The sequence below is a fragment of the Sciurus carolinensis genome, chromosome 8 (assembly GCF_902686445.1).
Source record: "Sciurus carolinensis chromosome 8, mSciCar1.2, whole genome shotgun sequence".
NCBI classification, from domain to species: domain Eukaryota; kingdom Metazoa; phylum Chordata; class Mammalia; order Rodentia; family Sciuridae; genus Sciurus; species Sciurus carolinensis.
The window spans coordinates 146,685,653-146,697,037 of record NC_062220.1 but is presented as its reverse complement, the minus strand read 5'-3'; the positions used below and the strand labels follow the sequence as shown (position 1 = coordinate 146,697,037).

At 44.0% G+C, this 11,385-nt stretch overlaps 1 pseudogene; it reads right to left on the bottom strand.

The window, feature by feature from the left end:
- Positions 1-614: 614 nt before the first annotated feature.
- Positions 615-11,385, bottom strand: LOC124991735 (40S ribosomal protein S6-like; annotated as a pseudogene).

Genomic DNA, 11,385 nt, shown 5'->3' with positions numbered 1-11,385 from the left:
GCCACATTTATTATTTTGTATAATAGGAGATATGGCTAGGAAATTCACAAGAAATGTATTCTAGTGACCAAGTAAGTGTTGGCTGCTTTTTTGTTTTGGTTTTGGTTTGTTTTTAGGTCTGCAAATATTGTTTCATTCCGCCACCTGCTGGCAACATTTTGGAATTTCTTTTTCCTCCAACAAAAGGCAAAAGGTTTATTCAATAATTAATAAATATTCTTTTTCCCCTCACCCAAAAGCTAGCACTTACAGAAAAAAACAACTAATATGCTTGGGTGGTGAAAATAATTCAAGTTAATTTGTCCTTAATAAGACAAAACATTTGCTTTCCAAAATTTCAACAATGAGATTATAGAACATGCATACAGAGAAGTGCAGACAATTTGTATATATAGTTTAAGCACTAATTACAAAGTAATTCTGCACAACTATGAGCCAGATCAGGAAAAAAGCATTGTCCCCATGATCTGTCTCCCTCCCTCCCCATAAGATAGACGCTACTCTGATTTTTGGGATAACCATTTCAGTATGTATTACTTTTAAAACTAGAAAACAACTAAAGTATTATTATTATTTTTTGAAGGCCAGATCTTATTTGTTACTCTTAAAAATTATTATTTTTGACTGGACTCAGACGTAGAAGTAGGAGCTCTCAGAGAGGACAGCCTGTGTCTCTTCACAATCTGTTCCTGGTATTTTTCTTTGGCTTCTTTCATTCTCTTGGCCAAAAGTTTGTCATATTCTGCAGCTTCTTCCTTATTTTTCTTAGTACGCTATTTCTTCAGAGCAATAAGCTGGCGCTTGTGCTGCAGGACACATGGAGTAACAAGACGCTCAATCTTGGGTGCTCTGGTTCTGGGGTTTTTTTGTTTTGTTTTGGGTTTTTTGTTTTTGTTTTGTTTTGTTTAAATTTATTTTATTTTTTTATTTATTTATTTTTTTTTTGCGGTGTTGGGGATCAAACTTAGGGCCTTGTGCTTGTGAGGCAAGCACTCTACCAGCTGAGCTACCTCCCCAGCCCTGTTTGAATTTATTTTGATTCATTGTACACAAATGGGGTGCAACTGTTGTTTCTCTGGTTGTACACGAAGAAGAGTCGCACCATTTGTGTAATCATACATGTGCATAGGGTGATGATGTTTGTCTCATTCTGTTATTTTTCCTTCCCCCGCACCTTCTCCCCACCCTCGGTCCTGGGTTTTTACCTTCCTTGTTTAAGGGTTTTCTGACAATATATTGGCGGACATCATCTTCCTTAGAGAGATTGAAAAGTTTGCAGATTCTACTAGCTCTTTTGGGTCCCATTCTACAAGGTACAGTAGTATCCAGAAGTCCAGAAATATCCTTTTCTCCTTTTTTTTACAATAGCCAAGTTGAGAACGCTCAGATTGGCATCCACAATGCCACCTTGAACAGATTTGCACTTTCCCTCTCCAGTTTGCCTTGGTCTGTAACAGGAACGTCCCTTACTCAGTAGCAGGTGAACACGGCCACGAGTCAAGACACCCTGCTTCATGGGGAAACGCTGTTTGTTGTTCCTGCCACTGATCCAGACCAAATGACCCTTCCATTCTTCGTCCAGAGCATCAGCAGCAACTTCTGTGGCCATATGCTTCTCATAAAAAGTACGAAGTTTGTGTTCATCGTCCACTTCAATGTGTTTCTGGCAGTCCATGGCTGGGAAGGAGATATTCAGCTTCATTTTGGAGCAGCTGATCACCCACAAGGCGCCACGAAAAAGAGCAAGTATTAATTTTTAAAATTAATATAGCCAGGCATGGTGGCACACACCTGTAATCTCAGTCATTCAGGAGGCAGAAGGATCCCAAATCTGAGGCCAGCCTCTGCAACTACCTAAGACCCTGTCTCAAAATAAAAAATAAAAAGGGCTGGTGATGGAGCTCAATAGTAGAGTAACTCTGGGTTAAATTCCCAGCTTTGCAAAAATAAATAAATAAGTAAAACTAAAATGAACAATATAAAATGTAGTATAACAATTTAATTTGGAAATTTACCTGGTTATTCTTGCATTTAACAAATATATATTGAGTTCAACATCATTAGTTATCAGTTATTAGCTATATTAGTTATTAGGGAAGTGCTAATTCATAGTGAATTGCTACTTCACACCTACTAGGATGTCTAAAGTTAAAAAGATAAAAATAACAAATGTCAAGATGTAGAAAAATTAAAATCCATATATATTATTGATGGGAATGTAAAAGAGTACAGCCACTTTGGAAAACAGGCAGTTCTTAAAAATGTGAAACAGAGGGGCTGGGGAGATAGCTCAGTCAGTAGAGCGATTGCCTTGTAAGCACAAGGCCCTGGGTTCGATCCCCAGCACCCAAAAAAAAAAAAAAAAAAATGTGAAACAGAGAGCTACCATATGACTTGTCAATTCCACTCCTAGGTGTAACCCCAAAAGAAACGAAAGCATAGGTTCACGCAAAAACTTGTACCTAAATGCTCGGAGGAGCATTATCCATAATAGCCCCAAAGTAGAAACAACCCAATACCCATCAACTGATGAATGAATAAACACAAAATGGTATACCATACAACAGAATATTATTCAGCTCTACAATAAAATAATGTACTAACACTTACCACAATGTGGAAAAACCTTGAAAACATGCTAAATAAAAGACACTAATCACAAACAAACGCCATATACTATATGATTCAATTTCTATGAAAGGTCCAGATTAGTTAGATTCATGGATGCATAAAGCAGAATGTTCAGAGCCAGGGGCTTGAGGAAGGAAAGAGAGGAACTGCTAACGGGTGTGAGGTTTCACTTCCCAGCCTCCAAGCACACGCTACCACTGAGCTACATCCTCTGTCTTGTTTTATTTGTGGTTTTATAACTTACAATTGCATCCCTACCTTACCTAGATTTGTCTTGTTGCCGTTGTTTGGAACTATTATAAATGAAAAATTTATTCTTGTATGCAGTATTACGACTATCAGGTCCACCTACTGTGGCCTGTAACTAAAGTCATTCATTTCCACAGCTGTGACTTTCTGCTGTATGAAGAGTGCACAGGTGAGCCCCTCCCACTATCAGTGATAAACATTTGGGTCACTTCCAGTTTGGGATTTAAGGAACAATGCTGCAGGGACATCCCTGTCCTTTTCTCCGGTATCTACTTGGGATGCAGGCTTCTTTCCCTCTTTAACCTCTCAGGTAACATCAAACTGTGTTCACCCTTGAGAGAATCCAAACCTTTGGCTTTTTTGAATTACCTTTGAAAAGCATATTTCATTTTGTTGATAGTTTAAAAACAATCAAAGCAGGTCTTCCTGAAAGCTGACGGTGGGCTGATTTTCACTGGAAAGAGGAGTGCCACTTGCCGAAAGAAAGCACTTGACAGACTGCAGCCAACTCAAGCCTCTTGGCTCTCCTCTGTGTTTGACAACAGGGCAAACACCACCACGCGGACATTTCCCACACACCTTAATGTGAAAAGCAGTTAACTGTTCACAACGTGCTTTCACAAACACTGCTTCACTTAATCCTCATAACAATCCTGAGAGGCAAACGTGATAAATGTGTATTTTTGAGATGATAAAACTGAGCATCAAAGAGTAACAGCCACCCAGATAAGCAGGTGCACTGCAATGCAGCAGCTTATAGTTGAGTTTATTTCTAAAGCATTTGCTTTGCTACTTCTTAGTTTGGGATTTGGTCACATAACTTGTTTTGGCCATAGGTATCAAAAGCACTTGAATGAGAATACTCACTGTTTTGCTCATCTGTCACTGCAATGAGAATATTCCTCAACTATCCTCAACCCCAAAAAGGAAATGAGAGACACTTGGTACAAAGCCACCCAGGAATGTTTATTGCTGTATGCACCTCACAATAAGTTACTGTGTGTTTTACAGCAAAAGCTAACTGACACAGTCTGGTACATGTGAACAGACTTTTTCTAAAGAGTTCTTTGGAATGGTATATAGGATGGTACATGAGATTTTCTTATTAATGGTTTCGATTTAGGGTTCAACATCTTGACGAATGAAATCGGTAAATTGTGTTACTGTTACTGCTGCCTGATTTCAGAAAGTCAGTTAAAATTTTTTATGTATAACTGCCACTATCTAACTCTAAATTACTTACAAGTTCTGCCAATCCCTGTGGTAAAAATCTTTAATCCTAGCTACTCAGGAGGCTAAGGCAGGAGGATCACAAGATTGAGGCCAAAGTCAGCAACTTAGTGAGACCCTGTTTCAAAAAAAAAAAAAAAAAAAAAAAAAAGAGTCCTAAGCCGAGAGCAATGGCACGTACCTGTGGTCCCTGCTACTCAAGAGGCTGAGATGGGAGGATCAGTTGAGTCCAGTAGTTCTAGGCCAGCCTGGGCAACAATGAGACCCTATCTTAAAAAACAAAATAAAGGGCAGGGGTTGTGGCTCAGTGGTAAGAGGGCTCGCCTAGCACATGCGAGGCACTGGATTCAATCCTGAGCATCACATAAAAATAAATAAAATAAAAGTATTGTGTGCATCTACAACTAAAAATATTTAAAAATAAATGAACCAAAAACCCCAGATGTATCCCTGGGGCTGCGGTATAGCTCTGCGGCACAGCACTTGCCTAGAAAACACAAGGCCCTGGACCCGATCCCCAGCACCAAGAAAGAAAAGAGAAGAAAAAAGAAAGAAGGAAAGGAGAATGGAGGAAAGAAGGCATCCCTGAAGTGTAATTATACCACAGAAATTAAATGAACGTCTAACGCCAAACCCGCAAGTACTTCCCTGGATAGGGTCAAAACGTGAAGTTGGGTGTGGTGACTGTACAACTGTGATGCCAGCAACTAGGGAGGCTCAGGAACTCAGCAAGACCCCTGTCGTAAAAAAATTAATTAAAAAAGGGACTGGGGATGCAGCTCAGTGGTAGGGTGCCCCTGGGGTAAAGGAGCTGCTTCTCTCTGGAAAGCAGTTTGGTTAACTTAACATATGCCAACACCAGCATTTTGATTGGTTAGGGAAACGGTAAAGAATTACGTGGTCTCTTTTTGAGACCTGTGTCTTCCTGCAGTTTAGGATTCTCAGGGAGGTTCTGAAACAATTCTCATCCTAAACCTGGGCCCTTAACTATTTTGATCAAGGCTGTAGCCCCAGCATGCACCATGGTTTCTGGCACTCAGTAAATACTTACTGAAGGGATGGATGCATATTTACTGTACTGTCTTTTACCTCTATGACACACCTGCCTGCTCTGTGTCCCAAGGCAGCGGACATGCAGGCAGAGTTTTTCCAGGCTTCCTGCTGGGCTCGGCCCTCCAAAGGCAATGGCTGGAGGCTGGAAGGCAGGAGGGGGAGATTCTGGGAGAACTGCTCTCCCTTTCGCTTTGCTTGGTCAGTATCTCCAGGAGCATCTTCGGCTGAGGTGCCTGAGCAGGCTTGGCATCATGATGGCCTCCTCCAAGTGCCTCTGGCCTGAGCTGTGGCTGCACCGCCTCCTCCTACCCCACCAGTACTGCTGTGGGGGCTTCCTACTGTTACTCATCCCTGGATCGCCTTCTAGTGTGATCTGAATGTTTGTGTTCCCCAGCATGTTGAAATTCTAAACCCCAAGATAATGGTGTTTTGGAAGGTGAGAGGCAGGACTAGCTATGTTATTTGTTGGGTCCAATACAAAAAAAATGTGTGGGACCACACAGGTCACATGCCCCTAAAGCTGGCCCTATAGGAAGCAGTGTACTGAATAATAGGGGGGTTTTAATCCATTGAAGGATTTCCTCTGTGTGTGTGTGTGTGTGTGTGTGTGTGTGCTTTTTATGAATTATCTACAAAACAATTCATTCTTTGATAGCCTGTCCATCCTGGGCCTAGGACATTTCTAAGACCCTACCTCTCAAAGAGAAAATAGTTTAGGGAGATGATGCCTACCCAAATGAGAAAAGCCTTCCCCCGTAGACTGCCTGAGCGACTTCTTTGGGGTACTGAAGAATCACCACTCCTTTTCTTTCAACTTTTTGAAATTCATAACTCTTGGCCTGGATAGAGGTTTTTTGGCCAAGAACAGAGCAGCTGAAGACTTTCTTAAACAGTTCCCCAACTTCTCCCTATTTTACTAGGTCATCTGGGTGTGAAAATTACTCATTTCCTTCCTTCACAGCACATTCAAGAAAACACGTGGAAAGCTGGGGGCGGCGGCGCGCACCTGTAGTCCCTGCACTCGGAAGGCTGGGACAAGAGCCTCGCTGGAGTCCAGGAGTCCGAGACCACCCTGGGCAACGCAGCAACACCCTGGTGGTACACAAAAACCAAACAAATCCCCCAAACCCTACATGGCTTCTGGCCACTTTGCCTGCAGTCAAATAACTTTCTTCAGCTGGCACCTGGAGGGCCCCTCCCCTCATCTGGCTCCACTGTTCTTTTAGGACCTGACCTTTATATTCTTTCATGTCATCCTACCATTTAGTCCAGTCTCTAGAGTCACCCTGCACTGCCACACCTCCCTCCAAGACGCTTTCCAGGCCATTCCTATACAACTACAGGGTCCTTCTTCCATGAACTCTTTACAGGCATCTTGGGAGTCTCCGGCATTCAAGGTACAGATAGACAAAGTAGATGCTTTCAACTGTTTATAGAATAACGTTAGTGAACAGTGCAATGGACCTCCAAAGCATTTACAACCTTTGGGACACAAAACCACACAACTCTGTGCAGACTCTTTTCTTTCCAGGCTCTTAGGAAATCTTCCCAGCTTTTTCCTGAGTAGGGTATGTATATTCACGTGGGTTGAGTTACCGTTAGGGTAACTGCTGCAAATATCCACGAGGGACAGCTCTGAGTTCAAGCAAAGAGTTACTGACAGAGGGAGTCTACCAGCTGCCCCTCTACAAGGCGCAGCAGCCTGCTGGAAAAACTTCTTAAATATATAGTCCTGTACAGTGGAGTAGTGAAGAAATAACCTGTCTGTTTGGTCTTGTGATTCTCATTTGGTGTCTTTGCTGTGGTTTCGGTAGTTAGGGGCTCTTTTGGGTGGGCCGGTGGTAATTTTCAAAATGGAGTTACTTTGGTATAAGGACCTAATATTCCAGCCTTTTGTCTTATAATGATAAGGGGTGTTATTCGTTTTTGGCTTTTGGAGCTGAACGGGGGCAAAGAAGGGTTTAGGCCAGAACTTCGGGGAGGGGGCTATATTGGCTCATTGAGTTGGTTTACAGTCTGATTAGTGAGTGCCTTTACTCAATCTTGTAAAAAAAAATTTCAGGCAATTTACCAGACAAGGTCCTATTAAAAGCAGTATGATGATTGTAAGAAGAGGGTCTATTAACAGGCGCAGCCAGGGGAGAGTCTGGCCCAGAAGGTTCCAGGGAGATGCCTGCTGCTGTTTCCAGCAGCCTTTCTCGATATTCTCCCAGAGTTCAGCTATTTTTCCTTGGACTATTCCAGATTTGTTGGCAAAATAACAACATTCCTCTCCTAAAAAGACACAAGTGCCTCCTTTCTCTGCTGTTAGTAAGTCAATGGCTCTCCTATTTTGGGGAACTACACTGGCTAAGGAGGTGACTTGGATTTGAAGAGAGTAGGGAATCTGCCACCTGTTCAAAGTCCTCATTCAATTCTTGGGAGAGTTTATATAAAGACGGGTGGCTGTACCTATTCCAGCCACCCCCGTGCCAGCTGCTGCCAATATGCCTGATCCAATGAGGACTGGGGGCAAGGATTGCTCTTTTGTGTCTGGGACATTGAAGTAGAGCCCTGGAGGGGAAAGAAAGGGCCAGTTCAACCTCCCCCTCAGAGTGTATGGTTATACCAGGTGTGAGGAGGACAGGGAGGCAGAAGGTGGGAATAGTGGGTGTCAGGCAGTGAAAAATGGAGCTTCCACAGAGGAAGAAGATGCCAGGTTGGCTCTGGAGTGGCTGAGTGATATTGTAAGTTGTGTTGCATAGGGAACCATTAGGTAGCACGGTGGGGTAGGGACATAGGATGGGGAGGGTGCAGAAAAGCAGGAGACACTGGAATAAAGTGTTCCCCAGGAACTGCAGGAGGAAGGGGTGAAGAGAGGTTAGATTGGAAGTCCGTGGAGGAGGGATGGGACTTGCTGTCAATGAGCTGGGGGTAGGAGCTATGCACAGCCAGCAGTCAGAAGTACAGGGTGGGTTAGAATTGTGGAATTGCAAGGTTGTGATGGGAAATGTGAGCAGAGGTTCTGAGTGTGGAGTTAGTAGTGTTTGTGATGGTTTGAGCTATGTTGTGAATTGGTTGATCAACAGGTTGGATGTAGGCCTTAATAATTTTGATTATTCCTGCTAGATCTCTACCTCACCCATCTATTCGGACCTCAGCCTCGATGATGGAGTCCCAAATTGGGTTTCAAGGGTCAGGGATGGTATATTATACAGGGTTATACTGGTTACTCTTACAGTTTGGAGGGGGATGGAATTTGAGAAAGTAACTTCCTGGGGTACCTGTGGTATGTGATGGCAAGACCAAAAGGGACAATAAGCCTCATCAGGGTCACCTCTGCAAGCTGGCATTTGTTTGTGTTTGAAGCACAGGTACTTGTGCTGAGAAGCATATTCTCATTCCCAATCAAGACAGTAGCACCCTGTGAAGAAATTCTGCAGCATGGTGATTGCACAGGCTTCAGATTGGAGAATGACAAGTGTGGGGTGGTCCATCCCAGCAGTGGAGTTGAGAAGAGTTGGCATGCCCCAGGTCTTGGAACTGGGACTGACCAATAATGTTTTGGAGTTTTGGAATGCATACGTGAGAAAAAGAGAATAAAAGTAAGGAAAAAAAATGAGATTTCTCTGGAAAGAAATTTGAGAGGTGCTTGTAGGTGGAGGGATGAAATCCATGGCTGAAATTGGTGTGGGACTGCAGAGGAAGAGATCATCCACCTATTGCAGAAGCAGACTGGGTGACAGATCCTTAGCAAGTGCTTGGCCAAAAAATGGGGACTGTCTCAAAATCCCTGGGGGACGACTGTCTGAGCTGTTGGGAGTCAGTCCATGTAAAGGTAAAGATATTCTGTGAGTCAGGACATATGGGGATAGAGAAAAAGGCATCTTTAAGATCTGCTATGATGTGTTTTAGCCCTCTGAGTCAGGGAGGTCAGTATTGAGGCTGATATGGGAAAGAGGAGGGATCCTTCAGGGATATGTGGATGGGCATATGGTGAGATGCAATAGCTGGATGGGTCAGATCCCAAACTTGAGGATGGACCAAGTGTGGAGGCAGAGGGGGTGAAGGAGGTGGGTTACCCAGGGCCAAAAAGAAGCAATGTGATGTGTATGGATAGGAAAACAGGATTGGCAAGAAGAGGAGGGAGAGAGATCTATAGCCCCCAGGGTGGGCTGTTCCATACTGGGACTTATGAAAGGGAAATAAAAGGTGAGGAAGGCTTGAAGTTTTGGGAGAAGGTGTCTTCCCATTAAGGAAGTGGGGCAATGAGGTATAATTAAAAGGAATGGGTAAAAGGAGTCCCCTCAATGCTGCATAGTAGAGGATTTGTTATGCGTGGATTGGAAGTTATTCCCTCTACCCCAACTACAGAGGTTTTGGAAGGCCGAGTTGGTCTCCAAAATTCGGGCAAAGTTGAAAATATCGCTCCCGTACCAAAGAGGAAAGAGACTGCCCTACCTTCAACAGTGGCAGTTACCCTGGGCTCCCGGTGGGTGATGGTCTTCAAAGCAGAGAGTCCTGGGCACCTTCAATCCTCAGAAACCAACCCTATGAGGCTAGTCAGGGAGGAGGAAGAGGGAAAATTTGGTCCCTCACCTCGTTGGGCAGAGGAACAATCAGTTCCCCAGTGCCTGTCCCTTTTGCATTTAGGGTAAGAACCAGGTGTTAGAGATTAAGGTACACAGTGACCCAGTGTCCTTCCTGTTTGCAGTTGACAATGTCCAGGAGGTGCCTTGTAGTGCCCTTTGTTGGAAGCCATACCCTTGGATTTGCCTTGCAGGCCAAAAGTTGAAATTTGTCTTTATCTCTTTTCTCTTTATCTATTTTTTGTTGTCCTTCTCTATAATTAAAAACCTTAAAGGCAGAGTTAAGAATGGTTGATGAGGGAGTCTGGGGGCCTTCCACTAACTTCAAGTGTTTTCAGAATATCTGGGGCAGATTGGGAGTTAAAATGGGTCATTAGGATGATAGTGATATCTGGGAATTGTGGGTCTACTTTAGTACAGTGTTGAAGAGCCTCTGTAAGATGGAAGAGAAAGTGGGCTGGATTCTCATTAGGTTGTGTGTGTCTCATCTGCATGTGCTTGTGGCAGTCCAAATCTTGTCTCTCGTCCAGGAGGAAGGTAGAAGAAAGAATGATATAGATATCATGCCATGTCAGATTGTAGGACTGGGAACGGTCCTGGAATTCTTTAGTATAGGAATCAGGAACAGTAGAGTAGGAACCTAAATGTTTCTCAATCTGTGAGAGGTCAGGGAAGGAGAACGATGTGAGCACACAGGATGCCCTCAGCTCCAGCTACTTCCTGCAGTGGTAGAAAGGGGCTGCTGAAGCTTTCATGTGGGGCTCACGAGAGTGCGTAGAAGGAGAGAAAAAAGAGGCAGGAGAGGGGATGAGGTGTTGAGATCAAGAGAAGGGGAAGGGTGGTGAGGGTCAGGACTGGACAGGGAAGACAGGTCCCCATTTAGTGGAGATGTGTCCAAGTGAGGTGATGAAGGTTTGGCTGGGCGAGAAGACAAAGAAGCCTAGGGTGGGGGTCGAGGAAGTGAAGAGTGATCTTGTGGGTCGAAAGAGGGAAAGTAGTTAGGATTGGGAGGTGAAAGGGTTACAGTATAGCGAGCAAGGAGTAGCTGTGCAGGGAAGCAGGACTGACACAAAGAGCTGCCAGAGCAAAAAGAGAAGGTTTGAACATAAGGAATCTCTGCCACTTGCCACTGCAATGACAGAAATTATATAAATCCTGTATAATGGTGGGATTGAAAGTCCCATTCTCTGCACAAGATGAGTCATTATCAAACTTATATTGGGGCCAGACTGTGTTGCAACAGAAAATGGGCACGTGAGGCTTGAGATCTGGAGTCAAATGGAGAGGCTGAAGGATTTTGAGAAGACAGCCGAAGATGGGGTGTCGCAGGGAATTTAAGATTGAGCAGAAGAGCGGAAGAAATGGCTGCTATTGGAGAGCGCTTGCCTAGTGTGCCGAAGGACCACGGTTCAAATCCCCTGCTGGGAAAATGAGAGGGAGGAAAAAAAAAAAAAAAAAAAAAACTAAGATTGGGCAGAGCCCATGGCTAAGAGTTCTCAGGAGCCCAGAGAAGGGAAGCAGGAGAAGAAGGGTCAAAACCAAGGGAGGCCCTGATCTAGTGCTGGGATTTACTGAGAAAGAGAGATTGCACTCAGGGCCACCGTAGAGCTCCAAGAACTCACCACTAGTAGAGGTAAGGCTGTGGAGAATCGAA